This window comes from Lynx canadensis, chromosome D4, assembly GCF_007474595.2.
Source record: "Lynx canadensis isolate LIC74 chromosome D4, mLynCan4.pri.v2, whole genome shotgun sequence".
Classification (NCBI taxonomy): Eukaryota; Metazoa; Chordata; class Mammalia; order Carnivora; family Felidae; genus Lynx; species Lynx canadensis.
Window position 1 is genome coordinate 55,865,649 of NC_044315.2, and position 16,655 is coordinate 55,882,303.

Here is a 16,655-nt window from a genome sequence, read left to right on the forward strand (position 1 = left end):
AGGCTGCTTCTGGGGCCCAGAGGTACAGTGGCAAAGACCTCTATCCTCTGAGGAATTGATGTCTGAAGTACTCTGCAAAGCACTGTACAAATGTTAATTTCAGGTAGTTTTTAGGAAACAATTTGGATAACACAGAATTGAACTCTTTGTGTAACATAGAACTCAGCCCTTTGTCTTGTCAGTGGAAGCAGAAATCAGAGTTAGAAGGGCCTTTCAGAAGTAAGCAAATCTGACTCCCTTGTTATGTCAGTGAGAAAAGAGACCACCTCCTCTCACCAAGAGTGGTTGGCAAAGTGAAGGTCCTCTAGCCTCAGTCCAAACACGGCAGGAGAACTCAGTGCAGCATAGTGGTTTAGAACACCAGTTTTGGAATTAGATGGACTTAGGCTTGAAAGCCAGTGATACTGGGCAATAACTTCCATTCTCTAAACCTGTTTCCTTCACTGTACATTTAGGTTAATAATATTGTCTATCTTATGGACTATTAAGGGAATTAAATGCAAAGATGGATATAAAGCACTATGCTTTGAACATATTAAGCATTTGAGGGGTGCCTGGATGGCTCAGTTGGTTAAGCGTCCCACTCTTGATTTCAGCTCAGGTGATAATATCAGAGTTGTGGGACTGAGCCCTGAGTCAGGGCTCCAAGCCCAGCTTGGAGCCTGCTTAAAATTCTCTCTCTCCCTCTGTCCCTCTTGTGAGTGCGCTCTCTCTCTCTCAAGAAAAAAAAAAAGAAGAAGAAAAGAAAAGAAAAGAAAAGAAAAGAAAAGAAAAGGAAAAAAGGAACATGGGGCACCTGGGTGGCTCAGTCGGTCAAGTGTCTTGACTCCTGACTTCGGCTCGGGTCATGATCTTACGGTTCGTGAGTTCTAGCCCTGCATTCTGCACTGATAGTGTGGAGCCTGCTTGGGATTCTGTCTCCCTCTCTCTGCCCCTCCCTCGGTTGCTCTCTATCTCTCTTTCAAAATAAATAACAAAGACAAAAACAAAAAAAGGGAACATATCAAGTGGGTGAAAAATGGCTAATATCTACTTCATCAGACTATTTCTTTTTCTTCTTCTCTTCTAATCAATGATAGAAGAAATAAAGGGAATAGCTAGCCACTCACTTCCAAGAGAGCCCTGGCTACTCTGCAGACCTGTTAGCTTGGATAGCCAAGCCACTCAGGAGACCCAGAGCAAGTAGTTACTTCTTTCTACTCATGGGAAAAGTGAGGAATAGTAGAAATTTAATCTTCTACCCAGTGGAATATTGTGGTGTAACAGAAAGGGCAGGGATTTTGAAAGCAAGATTTTGACCTTAGTTCAAATGCTGGTTATACTGCCTAGTTGCTTCACGAGCTTGGATAAATTACACAATCTCTTTGAGCCTTTCTGAGAGATGTTAGAATCTATCACATAGGGTTATTGTGATGAATAAATGAGACAATGTATGTGTATGCCAAATGCATGCTAAGCTGTGGTGGAACCTACTGTTTTTGCCAGTACTAGTATTGGATTTCCGTCTTCCTAGTAGCATATTTCGATTTTTCCTTTGGGAACTACCTTTCTCCGGCGGCATACTCTAACGGTAGATCTGTCAGTCAAGACGCCTTTCTGTCCTGGTTGAGTGGGCATATGACCCAATTGAGGCTAGCCAGACCATTAATTCCTAAATTTGCATTGTTTGAAGGGTGAATCAGAGATGGGCAATGGTTGGAGTTGATTCACGCCAGGAGGCAACCTGAAGAGACCATCCGATAGTTCTTGTCATCTAGATTCCTGAAGCCATCTGGTTCTTGTGTTGTTTAAGGCCTGGTGATTCAGCTGTTCTTTCAAGACTGTCAGCACCTGTGTTTCCTTCCAATGACTTCTTTTTTTGTATCACATTAGACAGAATCAGTTTCCGTTACTTGCAATGTCTGAACACTACCGCACAGATGATACAGAAATGTTAGTTCTCGCTTACATGCCTACCTCCTCCCGGCAATCCCTCATACTCTCATGTTACTAACACATATAAAGTATTCCAGTGCTTCAGGACAACCTAAACTATGGACTTTTGTTGTACTTAGCCTGGAATCAGGTCTACATTGGTTGATTCCAGCTAATGTTTCAAATCTATCAGCAAATCTTACCAGTTTTATAACTATTTTTAATAAATAATTGATTAATTAGTTATTTTAGAGAGAGAGTACAAGTGGGCGGGGAGAGGGGAAGAGGGAGAGAGAGAGAGAGAGAGAGAGAGAGAGAGAATCTTTTGTTTTTTTTAATGTTTATTTATTTTCAAGAGGAAGAGAGAGAGACAGAGTGTGAGCAGGGGAAGGGCAGAGAGAGAGGGAGACACAGAATCTGAAGCAGGCTTCAGGCTCTGAGCTGTCAGCACAGAGCCCGATACAGGGCTTGAACTCATGAAACTTGAGATCATGACCTGAGCCGAAGTTGGATGCTTAACCAACTGAGCCACCCAGGTACCCTGAGAGAGAGAGAGAGAGAGAGAGAGAGAGAGAGAGAGAGAATCTTAAGCAGGCTCTATGCTCAGCACAGAGCCCAACATGGAGCTTGATCCCATGATCCTGGGATCATGACCTGAGTGTCCCAACATCTGACTCTTGATTTCAGCTTAGGCCATGATCCCAGGATCGTGGAATCAAGCCCTATCTCAGGCTCTGTACTGAGTGTGGAACCTGCTTAAGATTGTCTCTTCCTCTCCTCTGTCCCTCTCCCCTGCTTGTGTTCTCTGTCTGTCTCTAAAAAATAAATAAATAAATAAATAAATAAATAAATAAATAAAATAACATCAAAGTCTTTCTATGATCTTACAAGACTCTGCATGATCTCACTCCTGGCCACTTCTTCCATCTCTTCCCTTCCGCTTTCATTTTCCCTCACTGTTTCTCACCAACACTGGCTTTGCTACTCCTTGAACATATTAAGCATATTCTTTTTTTTTTAATTAAAAAAACGTTTATTTATTTTTGAGCGAGAGAGAGAGAGAGCATGAGCAGGGAAGGGGCAGAGAGAGAGGGAGACAGAGAATCCAAAACAGGCTCTGAGCTGTCAGTGCAAAGCCTGACGTGGGCTTGATCCCATGAACTATGAGATCATGTCCTGAGCTGAAGTCTGACGCTCAACTGACTGAGCCACCTGGGGAACCTTCATGTTAAGCATATTCTTGTCTTAGACCTTTTTATATTTGCTGTTCCCTAAGTGTCCTCCCACCCCCATCTACTTGCATCCATCTCTGTGCATAGTGGATAGATAGCAAAAAAAGAAACAAACAAACAAAAAACCTTGTTGAATTAATGAATGGATAGAATTCTGATACATTAATAAAATGGAATACTATGAAACATAAAGAATAAGGTAGAGGTGCTTGGGTCTGTCAGTTGGTCAAGTGTCCAATTCTTGATTTTGGCTCAGGTCATGAACTCATGGTTTGTGATTTTGAGCCTAGTCAGGCTCTGCACTGCCAGTGTGGACCCTGCTTGGGATTCTCTCTTTCTCCCTCTCTCTCTTCCCCTCCACCTATTGCGCTCTCTCTCTCTCTCTCTCTCTCTCTCTCTTTCAAATAAGCAAACTTTAAAAATAAATGGGGGAGGGGTGTATGGTAGCTCAGTCAGTTAAGTGACCAGATCTTGATTTTGGCTCAGATCGTGATTTCATGGTTCATGAATCTGAGTCCCAAGTCCAGCTCTATGCTGAATGTGCACAGCCTGCTTGGGATTCTCTCTCTCCCTCTCTCTCTCTGCCCCTCCCCCGCTCATTCTCTCTCTCTTTCAAAATAAGTACATAAACATTAAAAAAAGAGAGAAAAGAATAAGGTAGAATGTCTTAATATGTAATAACTCTATGATACAATGTAAATTAATAAAACAGAAAGAAAAAATACAGTACATTGAATGTAATAGGCTTTCATTTGTATAAAGTTTACATAAGAGATTTATAATATCTGGGACGCCTGGGTGGCTCAGTTGACTCTTCATTTCAGCTCAGGTCATGATCTCATGGTTCCTGGGTCTGAGCCCCAAATCAGGCTCCGTGCTGACACTGCAGAGCCTGCTTTGAATTCTCTTTCTCTCCATCTCTCACTGCCCCTTCCCTACTTGGGCTCTGTCTCTCTCAAAATAAATAAATTTTACTTTATTTTATTTTTTCTAAAATGTTTTTATTTATTTTTGAGAGAGAGGGAGAGACAGAGTGTGAGCAGGGGAGGGGCAGAGAGAGGGGGAGACACAGAATCCGAAGCAGGCTCCAGGCTCTGAGCTGTCTGCACAGAGCCCGACGCAGGGCTCGAACTCACAAACCGTGAGATCATGACCTGAGCCGAAGTCGGATGCTCAGCCGACTGAGCCACCCAGGTGCCCCAAAATAAATAAATTTTAAAAATTAATAACATCAGTTAACTCTGAGGATTCAGGGGTGTCTGCAGGAAGGAGACTTACTTTTCACTGTATACCATTTTGTACTACAAATTATTTATTTATTTATTTATTTAAATTTTGAAATGTTCAGTTCTTCTCCCCTGGGAGGATGCTTTTATTGAACAGTAACTTCATCACACCCCTGAGACATTTTCATCAATTCATTTCCATGTAAACACAAAGCACTAGCCATTCATCCCAACTTTTGTACTACAAATTTTTGAAATCAAATTCATGATACAATAACTTCTTCAATAAAATCTAGTAATTAAAAAAAATCAGTAGTGGAGGCAACTGGGTGGTTCAGTCATTAAGTGTCCCATTCTTGGTTTCGGCTCAAGTCATGGTCTCACAGTAGTGAGATCAAGCCGTGATTTGGGCTCTTCAGTAACAGTGTGGAGCCTGCTTCTCTCTCTCTCCCTCTGTCTCTGCCCCTCCCCAGTTTGCACACGTGTGCTTTCTTTCTCTCTCTCTCTTAAAATAAATAGATAGACTTTAAAAAAAGAACTAAATTTAAAAAAAGATATATACAGTATGACTGTACTTATATAAAGCAAAACTAAACAATATATTACTTAGGAAAACATACCTATGTGGTTAAAAGCATTTTAGAAAGCAATAATAAAAATCTGAACTATAGTTTCATTTTGAAGAGGAGAAGATGAGATTATGGAGGAATATACAAGTGTATTCAAAATTATTGTTTTGTTCTATTTATTAATGTATTTTATTGTACATTTTGTTATTTTTTAAACTGTACAAATATGTCAAATATTCCTCTGTGTACATGATCTATATCTCTAAAATAGAATAAAAACAGAGATTGCCTGAAAAAAAACAAAACAAAATAAAAACATGTTGACCTATAGCGTTCCTTTCATAACTTTTAGTTCATTTAGATATGGTGAATATTAACCTACAGTGACAATATGGGTCAAAAGTAAATTTAATCAAGAGCACACTTCAGATAAATTTGCATACTTTCATCGTACTTTATTTAATTTAAAATAATAATTTGAAAAGTATAAATTTAATTTTGTAATTTACCACTTTAACCATTTTTTAAAAGTTTTTCATTTTGAGAGAAGGAGAGAGAGAGAGAGTGCAAGTGGGACAGAGGCGGAGAGAGGCAGAGAGAATCCCAAGCAGGCTCTGTGCTGTCAGCTCCAATCTCACGAATCCTGACGTCATGACCTGAGCCGAATCCAAGAGTCGATGATTAACAAACTAAGCCACCCAGGTGCCCCACTTTAACCATTCTTTTTTCTTTTCTTTTCTTTTCTTTTCTTTTCTTTTCTTTTCTTTTCTTTTCCTTCCTTCCTTCCTTCCTTCCTTCCTTCCTCCTTCCATCTCTCCCTCTCTCTCTCTTTCTTTCTGTTCTCTCCTTTCTTTTTATTACCCTCACTTGTTAAAGAACCTGGGCCAGTTTACCTGTATATTGTCCCATTTATTGGATTTTTCTGATTGCTTTCATGAGCTGTATTAAATTTGTTCTTCTATTTCCTATAAGTAGAGGTTAGATGTAAAGGCTTGATTAGTTCAAATTAAGTGTTTTTAAATTTTAAGTGTAATTGACATACAATAGCCATACAGTATTAGTTTCAGGTGTACATCATAGTGATTCAACATTTTTATATATTAAGAAATGATCCCTATGATGAGTCTAGTTAACATCTGTCACCATACAAAGTTGTTATAATATTATTGACTATATTCTTCATGCTGTACTTTGCATTCCCGTGACTTACTTATTGTGTTGTATTTTCACTTGCCCCACTAAGCCATCCCCACTATGGTAACCAATAGTTTGTTTCCTAATCTATGAGTCTGTTTCTGTTTTGTTTGTTCATTTATTTTGTTTCTTAGAGTCCACACAGAAATGAAATCATAAGGTAATTAGTACTTGCCTTTCTCCAACTGACTTATTTCACTTAAAATAATACCTTCTAGGTCCATCCATGTTATTGCAAATGGCAAGATCCCATTCTTTTTTATGGCTGAGTAATATTCAATGGTATATATATTATATATATATATATATATGTATAAATATGTAATATATATACCATTTATTCTCTATCCATTAATCTGTTGATAGATACTTAGGTCAAGTTAAACATTTTTAACCAACATACTTTATGGGTGATGTTGTGTATTTTCTACCCCCTACCACCTAAGGAAATACATAAGACTGGTTTGTACCACCATTAATGAAGAGTTAGACCTTGCTAATCACTGGACTGAGTGAAATGATAGCTTGATCCCTCTACTGGAAAATTATATTTTTCTTCACCTTGCCACCAGGAAGTCATCTGAGTGGGGTTGCTTTGGACATACAAATGTCCAGTTCCCTATTAACCATTCACTAAATGATTAGTACCAATTAATAATCATTTTTTAATGTTTATTTTGAGGAGAGAGAGCAAGCAAGCAGGGGAGGGACAGAGAGAGAGGGTGACAGAAGATCCAAAGTGAGCTCTGCAGTGACAGCATCGAGCCTGATGTGGGGCTTGAACTCACGAAATGTGAGATCATCACCTGAGCTGAAGTCTGATCTCAACCAACTGAGCCATCCAGGTCACCCTCCCCAATTAATAATCTTTTAATTAAGTGCTGGAAAATGATAGTTTTTCAACTATTTTCATTATGTATACCTTTATTAGCCAGTCATCTTTGATAAAGAAGAATATTCTCTTCTCAACTTGGGCAATTACGTTTCTTTCTTTTCTTTCTTGCTTTCTTTCTTTTCTTCTTCTTTTTTTTTTTTTTTTAATTAAGTAGGCTCCATGTCCAAAGTGGAGCTTGAACTCACAACCTTGAGATTAGGAGTCTCATGCTCAGGGCACTTGAGTGCTCAGCTGGTTAAACCTCCAAGTCTTTTTTTTTTCTTTTTCTTTTTCTTAATTTATTTTTGAGAGAGAGAGAGAGAAACAGACAGAGTGTGAGTGTGGGAGGGGCAGACAGAGGGAGACACAGAATCTGAAGCAGGCTCCAGGCTCTGAGCTGTCAGCACAGAGCCCAATTGGGGGCTCCAACCCACGAACCGTGAGATCATGACCTGAGCTGAAGTCGGATGCTAAACCAACTGAGCCACTCAGGCACCCCAAACCTCGCAGTCTTGATCTTGGCTCAGGTCATGATCTCATGAGTTCAGGCTCACATCAGACTCTGCATTGGTACTGCAGAGCCTGCTTGAGATTCTCTCTCTGTCCCTCCTCCACCTGCGTGCATGCACAAATAAATAAATAATAACATTTTTATGTTATTATTTCTCAAAATCAATAAATAAACATTAAAAAATAAATATATAACATTAAAAAAAAGGGTATTGCATGCACTACTGATTGAGCCAGCCAGGTGACCCTCGGGCAATTTAATTTCAATGAAATATGGTTCCTAGTGAAAAGATAAGATATTTAATTCTTTCTGCTTGATTTGTAGCTATTTCAAAAGGTGAAAAATATTTTTTTTCTGGCTTTGTCTCTTTGAATACCATTTGCAGGTATGGGTTTTTAGAGATTTAGTGTGTTTCATTCAGTAGCAATTATCATTTTTTTCAGTTCTCAAATTGATTTAGCTTGATCGGTAGGAACACCTTCAAGATCAACTTCTGTGAACTTCTGACATAACTTCATCGGTGTTTGAAAGCTTCTTTGATTCTCCACACAACATGTCCTAAGTTCATCTTGTAATCTCCTTGCTACAAAAATTTAATCAGCTATTTTTCTCTGTGTTGTTATGTTTTTTAAACATATTTATAACGGCCACTTTGAAGTCTTTGTTGGTTAAATCTCAAATTTGGCTACTCTCACAGGCAATTTCTGTTCCCTGCTTTTTTCTTTTTTTGGTTCTCTTTCACTATCTCTTTCTCTGATCATACACAGCAATTAAGCTCCACTAATTGTCCACCGATAACTATATTTTCAACAGTACTAGGGCATAAATTGCCTCACAGAGAAATCAAATCAAATTTGGGCTCCCTGAAGTTATAGTTTCTGAAGTCAGTGTTCTAACCCCAGGAGGGATGGTTCTTTCATTTTTTTTTTTTTTTAGTTTATTTATTTGTTTATTGAGAGAGAGAGAGAGAGAGAGAGAGAGAGAGAGAGAATGACTGGAGGAGGGGCAGGGAGAGAAGGGAACAGAGAATTTGAAGCGGGCTCCTTGCCAACAGCAGAGAGCCCAATGTGGGGCTCAAACTCAAAAATCATGAGATCATGATCTGAGACAAAGTCAGATGCTTAGCTAACTAAGCCACCCAGGTGCCCTGAGGAGGGATCGTTCTAGGTATATCTTTCCCTATTTCTCTCTGGCGTTATAGCTAGCATATATTTTAGCGTATATTGTCAATGAAACTATCAATCCCCTCTCAGTAGCCTTTTGCCACAACTTCCACTGTTTTTGAGGGTGCTTTTAGGATTGAATTTCTCCATAGTCAGTTGCAAATGAAGTCAATTCCTTCGGGGAATGATTGGAACTCACAGTTCTATAGTCTGCTTCTCCCCTTGTCAAAATCTCTGAGCCATGATTCTGGTGCTGGGGGCAAGCACAGTGGTATACTTCTGAGTGACATCTCCACTTTAAAAGCTGAGTGCTTGGTGGATGAGGGGAGGAAGCAGGCCCACATCTCCTTCATTTGCCTTTCTGCCCAGAACCCCTGTGCATGAGCCACAACGGCAATCTGGGTCCCAGTAGTCTCATCTGTACCACATCCAAGGAGTGGTGGCTGGGCAGAAGAAGGGAATCCCCCCTCTATTTTCCTGCTCTCACCCAGACCTTAGCACTGGCAACAGATAGCTGGGGGCAGAATGAGAAATGCTGGTGTGCTGTCCCTTCCAAGAAGATAGCCCTTTGATTGGGAGCTGGTGTATGAGGGGACCTTTTTGTTCTTGGCTGTACCAGTTTAGAGAAGAGTTTCTGTCTCACTAAGCTGGGAGTGGGGGGACAGAGGGTGAATTTTTTTCTCTTTCTTTTTTAAACATTTATTTATCTTTGAGAGAGAGTGCACCAGCAGGGGAGGTGCAGAGAGAGAGGGACGGAGGACCTGAAGCAGACTCTGCACTGATCATGACCTGTGAGATCATGACCTGAGCCGAAGTTGGACGCTCAACTGACTGAGCCACCCAGGCGCCCCTCTTTCTCTCTCTTTTTAAAAAATGTTTATTTATTTATTTTGAGAGAGAGAGAGAGAGAGAGAGAGAGCACATGAGCAGGGGGAGGGGCAGAGAGAGAGATGAGAGACAATCCCAAGCAGGCTCCAACTGTCAGCTCAGAGCCCTATGTGAAGCTTGATCCCACAATCCCACAAATCGTGAGATCATGACCTGAGCTGAAATCAAGAGTCATTTAACCACAGATACCATATGGTTTCACTCTTATGTGGATCCTGAGAAACTTAACAGGAACCCATGGTGGAGGGGAAGGAAAAAAAAAAAAAAAAAAAAAAAAAAAGGACGTTAGAGTGGGAGAGAGCCAAAGCATAAGAGACTGTTAAAAAACTGAGAACAAACTGAGGGTTGATGGGGGGTGGGAGGGAGGGGAGGGTGGGTGATGGGTATTGAGGAGGGCACCTTTTGGGATGAGCACTGGGTGTTGTATGGAAACCAATTTGTCAATAAATTTCATATATATATAAAAAAAAAAAAAAAAGAGTCATTTAACCAACTGAGCCACCTTGGTGCCCCGCCCCATCTTGGCTCAAATACCACAGACTGTCACGGTTTATATAGAGTTTTAGCAGATTTTCTTTAATAAATGTTTCTTTGCTTAAGCTCTTACAGCCATTTCCAGAGATTTTAATATTGTTGTTGGTGTTTTAAAATAATTTTCACCAGTTTCCACTGAAATCTTCATGCTTTCATGCCGGAAGTGGAAACTCTAGACCATTAATATTCAATGTAATTACTGATACGGTTTAAACATACCTTATTTCTCTTTGTCCTCTATATTCTCTGTTCTCCTTCTTCATTTCCTTCTCTTCTTTTTTTATGGTTAGTTTTTAAAAGGTTTTATTATTAGGTAATCTCTACACTCAACGTGGGGCTTGAATTTACAACCCCAAGATCAAGAGTTACAAGCTCTACCAACTGAGCCAGGTAGGCACCCCTCATTTCCTTTTCTTTTTGTTCTTTCTATTGTTACTATAATACATTTTTTTCTACTTATGTTATAAACTACAAAGTATGTCTTTACTGGGGCACGTAGCTTAGTTGGTAGAGCATGCGACTCTTGGTCTCAGGGTGGTGAGTTGAAGCCCCATGTTGGGTGTGGAGTCTACCTAAAAATACATTTCTATATTTTTAAATTTTTTATGAAAAAGTTTATTCGTTTTGAGAGAGACAGAGACAACATGGGAGGGGGAGAGGCAGAGAGAGAGAATCCCAAGCAGGCTCCACAAACCCACAAAACTGTGAGATCATGACCTGAGCTGAAACCAAGAGTTGTATGCTTAACCAACTGAGCCACCCAGGTGTCCCTCTATATTTTTTATTTAAACAGTTAATTATTGGGGATCCTGCTTGGGATTCTCTCTCTCTCCCTCTCTCTCTGCCCCTCTCTCACTCTCTCACATGTGCTTGTGCACACTTTCTCTCTGTCTCTAAAAATGAATAAACAAATTTGAAAAAGATAAAATAAGGGATGCCTGGGTGGCTCAGTTGGGTGAGCATCCAACTTTGGCTGAGATGATGATCTCACGGTCTGTGAGTTCGAGCCCTGTGTCGGGCTCTGTGCTGACAGCTTGGAGCCTGGAGCCTGCTTCAGATTCTGTCTCCCTCTCTCTCTGCCCCTCCCCCACTCATGCTCTGTCTCTGTCTCTGTCTCTCTCTCTCTCAAAAATAAACATTAACAAAAATAATAATAAAATAGAATAAAATAAACAATTATCAGGCATCTGGATGGCTCAGTCAATACAGCATGTGACTCTTTTTTTTTCTTTTGTTTTAGAACATGTGACTTGATCTGAAGTGTTGTGAGTTTGAGCCGCATGTTGGATGCAGAGATTACTTAAAAATAAAATGCTAAAAAAAATGAACAATTATCTTTTATTTTTTATTTTTAAGCCAGTTGTCTTTTTAAATTTTTATTATTTTAATTTTTTATTCTTTTGAGAGAGAGAGAACAAGTGTGAGGAGGGGAGAAGGGCAGAGGGAAGGAGAGAGAGAGAAAAAAAAAGAATCTCAAGCAGACTCCATGCTCAGCACTGAGCCTGATGAGGGGCTCCATCCTATGACTCTGGGATCATGGACTGAGCCAAAATTAAGAGTTAGACACTCAACCAACTGAGCCATCCAGGTGCCCCAACAGTCACTTATCTCTTAAATATATTTACAAATTATGTATCTTTTGTTTTTATCCACATATTTACAATTTCTGGTTCTCTTTTTCATCTGGTATCATCATATTTTTGTCTAAAGAACCTTCCAAAAATAAAGAAATAAAGAACTTTCTTAAACATTTTTTTGGCAGATCTGAGGGTAATAAATCTCTCAGCTTTTGTTTAGCTGAAAAAGTATTTTTTCTTCATTAAAAAAATTTAATTTGGAGTCACCTCGCTGGCTCGTTTGGTTAAACGTCCCACTCTTGATTTTTGCTCAGGTCACAACCTCATGGTTTGTGAGATCAAGCCCCAAGTGGTGCTCTGTGTTGACAGTGTGGAGCCTGCTTGGGATTCTCTCTTTCTCCCTCTCTCTGTCCCTCCCCCAGCTCATGTGAGCAAGCTCTGTCTCTCAAAATAAATAAACTTTAAAAAAATAAATAAAATGCCCATTCACCTCTGTACTGATCAAAGTTGAGTTCAATTCATACTGGATTCTCTTCCCTATTGCAATAGTATATTACTGGTTAAGATCTGTCCTTACCACTTTAACTAGTGTCTGACTTTGTTTGTCTTCGATAAGTTCTTTGACCAGGATCAACCTTCTGGAGTTTCACCCTATTCACATGCAGCTTGAGCCTATCTTCTTTGTTTTCCTACCCTAGGGGTCATAGTCCCACACTGCTTGTTAGTGCAAGGTCTGAAAATAGTTCTTTCATATATTTTGTCCACTTTTCTTGTTCTTTGTCACCAGAAGGCAAGTCCAGTACCATCTATTCCTCTGGTAGAAGTTAGAATCTCTTTTTTGATAAACTCTTTAAAAAAAATTTTTTTAATGTTCATTTTTTTAAAATATTTATTTATTTTTGAGACACAGACAGAGAGTGAACAGGGGAGGGTCAGAGAGAGAGAGAGGGAGACACAGAATCTGAAACAGGTTCCAGGCTCTGAGCTGTCAGCACAGAGCCTGACATGGGGCTCGAACTCACAGACCACAAGATCATGACCTGAGCTGAAGTCGGACGCTTAACTGACTGAGCCACCCAGGTGCCCCAATGTTCATTTATTTTTGAGAGAGGGAGACACAGGATCAGAAGCAGGCTCTGCACGGACAGTAGAGAGCCCAATGCAGGGCTTGAATTCTTGAACCATGAAATCATGACCTGAGTTGAAGATGGATGATTAACAGACTGAGCCACTCAGGTGCCTGTAGATAAACTCTTAATCCATTTAATTTAATTAGGTAGGAATAAAAAAAGGAAAAAAAAAAGACATCATTAAACTTAAAAGGCAAATGATATTTTTTTATTGCATTTAACAGATAATTAATGTATAGAATATGTGACAGCTCTTAAAAATCCAGAAGAAAAAGGGGAGGAGCTCTCACTCAGTAGAGCATGTGACCCTTGATCTTGGGGTTGTAAGTTTTAGCCCCACATTGGGTATAGAGATTACTTTAAAAATAAAATCTTGGGGCACCTGGGTGGCTCAGTCGGTTAAGTGTACGACTCTTGGTTTTGGCTCAGGTCATGATCTCATGGTTTCATGAGTTCAAGCTCTTCGTCAGCCTCTGCACTGTAAGCACAGAGCCTGCTTGGGATTCTCTCTCCGTCTCTCTCTGCTCCTTCTTCACTTGTGCTGTCTCTCTCTCTCAAATAAATAAATAAACTTAAAAAAAAAGAAAGAAAAAGGGAAACAACTGCATAGTAAAATGGGCAGGAACAACAGCAAGCAATTCACAATTATCAACAAATCAGATGATTAATGTTGTCACCAGCTAGACCCCAAGACCTGACCTTTACTCCCCCTTTGCTTGTACTTACTGACCTTTGCCCCATATTTCTCCTTAAGCTCTTCTTTCCAGCTTATCTTTTAACTCAGGCAAATGGAAAGCAAAAGCACCCTTGCAACAAACCTGACGAGACCTCCAGCTGGCCCAGACCACCCAGACCAGTTTGAACTTAAACCCGGACTCATGCCTGTGCCTGAAGTGTCCTCTAGAATGACTGACAACTACCTTTATCTCATTATAATACTAAAATCTTTGCAGAAGGAGGGGAGCACAATCCTCATTTACATAGCATACAATGTGTGTATGTTTTCTTAAGGCTCATCTGCAATCTTATGTCCGCCTCTATGTACAGTGACAAGACTTCCCTAAGTAAATAATCATCCTAAGCCTAAGTAAGAGGAACCCATCCACCACTGCTTGGGGAGTCACAGCTTTGGAAGCTATTTCTCATGATCTCATTTGTTGCAAATGAAGTTTGTGTGACAATTCAACCTGGTGCAGTTTCTGACTCACCAAGGAGAGAACTCACTTTGGTTTAGTTACAAATTATAGAATATATGACAGTCTTACAAATCCATAAGGAAAAGGGGAACAATCCCATAGTAATATGGGCAGGAGTAATAGCAAGCAATTCACAAATGGTCAATAAACGTAAGAAATACAAACACAAGGAAATACAAATTAAAATCCAATAAAGTAATTTATCCCCTCTCTGGCAAAACCTAAAGATTGGTAATTTAAAATGTTGGTAAGAAAAAAACTAAAATGTTGGTAAGAACCTTCATACACATTGGTTTTAGTGTAAATTGATGAAATTTCTTTGACAATTTGGGGAAATGGGAAAAGCTTGGTGAGTGTGAATCTATGCTGTTGGACTCATGAAAAGTCCCACTATGATTACTTTATGGACCATTGTACCTGCTCTGGAGTGGTCAATGACAGACTGACTTATCAAGTGACTGAGTCATTTTGTTTACTTGGTTGTTCTGTGACTCTTCTGTGGTGTCTCTCTAATATGTATTAACATGTTGTTATGGACTGAACTCCCCCTGCTTCCCCGCCAAGTTTTCCATGTTAAGGCCTTAATCTGCAGTACCATAGAATGTGACTGTATTTGGAGATACGGCCCTCAAAGAGATGATTAAGTTTACAATGAGGCTGTTAGAATGGGCCCTAATCCAATTTGACTGGTGTTCTCATAAGTAGAGAAAATTTACACATACAGAGAGACATTAGAGATATCTACGCACAGAGGAAAGGCCATCTGCACGCCAAGGAGAGAGGCCTCGGAAGAAACCAAACCTGAAAACACATTGATCGTAGCCCCTAGACTGTGAGAGAATAAATTTCTGTTGTTTAAGCCATTCAGTCTGTGGTGTTTTGTTATGGCAGCCTAGGAAACTAATACACATGTGATATAAAGATCTTTGTACTTCATTCCCCTTCCCATAGGTCCACCCAAATGCTTCTCCCTTAGACCTTTTTTTTTCTTTAAAAAGATTTTATTTTTGAGTAATTTTTACACCCAATATGGGGCTTGAACTCACAACCCTGAGATCAAGAGTCACATGCTCCAAGGGTGCCTGGGTGGCTCAGTCAGTTAAGCATATGACTCTTGACCTCAGTTCAGGTCTTGATCTCAGCTCAGGTCTTGATCTCAGGGTCATGAGTTCAAGTTCCTTGAGGAGTCTACTTAAAAAAAAAGAGAAAAAAAAAAAAAAGAGTCACAATGCTCCAGTTGCTGAGCCAGGCCAGGGCCCTTTTCCTTAGGCCTCCTTATCCCTGATTTACAGTCGTTTTCATTCAAGGTCTCTTACTAGCCAGCAAATGCACTCACAACTATTCATGATTCTGAAACATCCGAACCTCAGACCCTTTCTCTTTTAACCAAAGGAGCTGGTACATCTCACTCTAACTGCAGGACCCTAATGATGCTTTTGATCCCCTATAATCAATTTCATCTCAGACTTCTGAATTCCTGTTGTCTTAAAGTCCTTGAATCCCTTGGATAGTATTTCCTTTTCCCCTGTGTGGCCTGCCCAAGTAAATGGCAGTGGACCCCTTTGGGGGAAGGATTGAAGGAATCATTGCTATCTTGTACTTGCCATGGTGTTATGGGGCCCTTCTTCCTGGAGACCTGGTCTCTCCATTAGTCATTCGTTTCCGGGTCTGGAAGCTGGTTCTAGTCCAGAAGCTGGGCAATGAATCATGACTCAGCCCCTTGATCTCCCCACTTTGATTTATTTTAATTGCTATGTTGGCCATCTTACCTTTAGGAACATTGTGTACTATCAGCCATCTCTCTGCAAGTCAGGCCCTTCTGGCTGCCATTCCAACCTCATAGTTTATTACAATAATTGCATTTACATTGCTTCTGATGGTTAAGCACTACCATCTGGCCTATATTATTTTGCGATCCTATCATTCTCATTTGCTATCAAGGAACCCTATTCTTTTTGAGAGAGAGAGAGAGAGAGAGAGAGAGAGAGAGAGAGAGAGAGAGAGAAAGAGGAGAGAGAGGAGAGAGAGAGAGAATCCCAAGCAGGGTCCATGCTGTCGGTGCAGAGCCTTATGTTGGGCTCGAACTCATGAACAGTGAGATCATAACCTGAACTGAAACCAAGAGTCGGATGCTTAATCAACTGAGCCACCTGGGCATCCCCAGAATGTTTCCCTATTAATAACCTCTCCTTCATCCAATTTTAGGTTCAACTTTGCCCTAGTTAGATCAAGCCTCAGAGTTCTCAGAGTGTAGTCCCATGTATATGCTCCTGGCCTCTGTCAATATATATTGGCTATGTTCTATAGCTCTGTTGGACACAGTTCCTTCCTCCTTTATCATGTCTTGGTCATTCATGTTGTTACTTAATCCTAGTTATTGGTCTAATGGCTAGGTTGAGATGATGGGATCCAGATGGGGAGGCACATTTTTAATAGGAGAGAGAGTTCTCCATCATCTTCAAGCAAGGGGGAAAAGTAATCTTTAACAAGAAGGAGTTGGGGCGCCTGGGTGGGTCAGTCAGTTAAGCATCTGACTCTTGGTTTTGGCTCAGATCATGATCTCAGAGTCATAAGATCAAGTCCAGAGTCAGGCTCCACACTGGACATGGAGCCTGCTCGAGGTTCTCTCTGTCTCCCTCTACTGCTA

At 40.2% G+C, this 16,655-nt stretch overlaps 1 long non-coding RNA gene across 1 annotated transcript; it reads right to left on the reverse strand.

The window, feature by feature from the left end:
• Positions 1–5,829: 5,829 nt before the first annotated feature.
• On the reverse strand, positions 5,830–7,306 carry LOC115500076. The gene is made up of 2 exons (XR_003964371.1): positions 7,058–7,306; positions 5,830–5,906 (listed from the first exon to the last, which is right to left on the reverse strand). It is a non-coding gene; the product is annotated as an uncharacterized LOC115500076 (long non-coding RNA).
• Between the last annotated feature and the right edge of the window lie 9,349 nt (positions 7,307–16,655).